General features: G+C 44.0%; 1 protein-coding gene across 7 annotated transcripts in view; it reads left to right on the top strand.

Annotated features, from left to right (window-relative positions):
* Positions 1-2,500, top strand: part of LOC122249283 (uncharacterized) — a 715,555-nt gene that overhangs the window by 255,151 nt on the left and 457,904 nt on the right. The window contains exon 2 of one of the 7 annotated variants that reach the window (XM_086555594.1): positions 415-482. The exons of the other annotated variants lie outside the window; for them this stretch is intronic. The gene's annotated coding sequence lies outside the window, so the exon portion shown is untranslated. The remainder of the gene's footprint in view (positions 1-414; positions 483-2,500) is intronic. 7 annotated transcript variants of the gene reach the window in all.

Raw genomic sequence — 2,500 nt, 5'->3', positions numbered from 1 at the left:
TTTCATCGTTATGTGTGTTGTTTTGTTATAAAGTTTACTCATTTTTTGTACTTTAATCTCTTGTTTTTGTTTTATTTTTATTCTGCCTTTCTTAACCCGTCTTCGTTCACCACAAATAAAGAATTGATGTTGCTGTCTGACGCATGACGATTTCTTTTACTCACCATCGTCGTCATGTTCAAAAAAAAAAAAAAAAAAAAAAAAAAAAACGTAATTTAAAGCAGGAAAATCAGTTCATTTTCGAGAAAAGTAAAAATGAAAAAGATATTCATAATAAAAGATTAGGAAACAAAGAGGAAAGGAATATAGGAAATATTTAGACTTATTAAAACCAAGGTCCTTTTCCATTTAGTTGATGATGTTACTTGTAGGGAAAACAAAACAATGCTGATATTTTTATTATTTTCTCCGCAGGTAAGGAGGGCTGTGATGGAAAATTGATTACTGGAGGAACTGTCATTCAGCACCTGGATCGGCTTGAGGTAAGTGAGAGAGCGAGAGAGAGAGAGAGAGAGAGAGAGAGAGCGAGAGAGAGAGAGAGAGAGAGAGAGAGAGAGAGAGAGAGAGAGAGAGAGAGAGAGAGAGAGAGAGAGAGAGAAAGGAGCGTGTTTGAGTGTGAGAAGACATCAGAAAAAAAAGAGGAAAGTGTGTATACAAGAAAAACAAACGATAAATGTTTTGTGTAAGGAGACAGTAAGAAACAAAAAGGTTACTCTTCATGTAAACAAACAGTGATATATCACACATGGATACTTGAACCTTCCGACGTTTCGAATCAAGTCGTAATCTTCGGGAATGTGGAACCAATGGGATCGTTATTATTGCTGTTTATGGTCAGCTGTCTGGTTCTTGGGTGCGGGGGGAAGGGGGAGGGGGATCCACCCAAGCCTTCTAGAAGTTTCAAGAGGAAGGAACATGCACTTAGGCCGAGGGAGAGCCGTTGAGGGGGGAGGGGGGTAGAAAAGTTTCTTGGCGACAGGAATGTTCGAGAAGTGAGAGAGTGCTTCTCTTTGATGGCTGGGGGAGGGGGGGGGGCGGAGGGAGAGACAAAGAAGGCGAAAGAGGGGGGGTGAGTCGGATGGGATAGAGAAGGATAGGGAGAAGAAGTAGAAATTAGAATACTAAAATAAGGGGAGGTGTGGGATTTCACTAGGCCAAGCGCTTGGGGTTGGAGAGGTCGGAGGAAGAAGTGAAAAAATGGAAAGAAAAAGTACTCGAGGAAGGAGACGGAAGAAAAGGAAAAGAAAAAGTATCCGAAAAAGGAGACAAGAGAAAATGAAAAGAAAAAGTACCAGAAGAAGAAAATGAGTAGCAATGAAGAAGGAAGTTAGAAATAATCAGGGACAAGAGGGAGAAAACCATTAATGATCGGAGGGAGACCAATCATAGTGAATAAAAGATAAAAAAGGTTGATTGGAAATAACTATACCAAGTATAAACAAAGATTAGATATACAAAAGAGACAAGGAAAAGAAGGGAAATAAAGACAAACAAGGGGAAGAAGAAAAGAAGTGAACATTAAAAAAAGTAAAGCCAAAACAAATAGAAAATATAGAATCAGCAGGAAAGGAAAAAACATGTAAAAAGACATAGAGCATAAGCAACGGAAAAGACCGAAGAAACCTCGAAAGAGAAAAGGCACAAGTCGGGTCGGATCAAAGGCCGGCCGGGAAAGAGAACCAACGAGTGCCGGAGCCGAGTCCTTCCTTCCCTGCCTCCTTGCTTGGGCCTAGCCGAGTGTGCGGTTCATAAGTCACGCTCGGCTGTGCGCGCTAATCACGGCTTGTTAAAGGAGATCGCTTCGCATGGGATCGGAGGGATTCTGGTATTGGTGTGGGTGGGGGAGCGGGGGGAGGGGGTTTGTGGGGTTGGGAGAGAAGGGGGGGATGCTTTGCCTCTGGAAGCTGCGAAGGAGGGTGAAGAGGTGTTTTTTTTATCCTTTTCTTTTTTTCCTTCCACGTGAAAAGGTGTTCTTTTTTCATTAGTTTTTTCCTCTCCTTTCCTTTCCTTCTACGTCTCCATCTCTCTCTCGGATTTCTATTCCTGCTTCCAATTTTTCTCTCTCTCTCACTTTTTCCCTCTCTCCCTGCCTCCCTGCGCCCTCTCGACGCAAAGGTGAAGTTATTGCTTCTCGGCCGAAGGAGATAGAGAGGTCAAAAAAGGTCCCGCGCGCTCTCCGGAAATTCGCCGCTTTTTCGTAGAGGCCGGAAATCCGAAGAGCGCTCCTCTCGTATCCGGAAACGATCGCGCGTGTTGAAACTCCGATTCCCCATTTGCCAGCGAGTGCAAAATCACGAGTGTCCAAATATCTCGTAACATCGCGAGGAGTCTCGTTTATCCGTGAGGGAGACGGGGGGGGGGGCGGTCTGGGTATGGTATCCGGTGTCCGGTGTAAGTAATGTGCGCCGGATCCCACGAGCAGCAGCCGGATGGACGCACTCTTGACCGACCATTCGTAACCCGGGGTATTTTTTTTTTCTTCTCTTAAAATTGATGTGTG

Source organism: Penaeus japonicus, unplaced genomic scaffold (genome assembly GCF_977035675.1).
Source record: "Penaeus japonicus unplaced genomic scaffold, GWHDUDI00000001_assembly GWHDUDI00000031, whole genome shotgun sequence".
NCBI lineage: Eukaryota > Metazoa > Arthropoda > Malacostraca > Decapoda > Penaeidae > Penaeus > Penaeus japonicus.
Note: the sequence above shows the minus strand (reverse complement) of the source record. Positions and strands in the feature narration are given on the sequence as shown.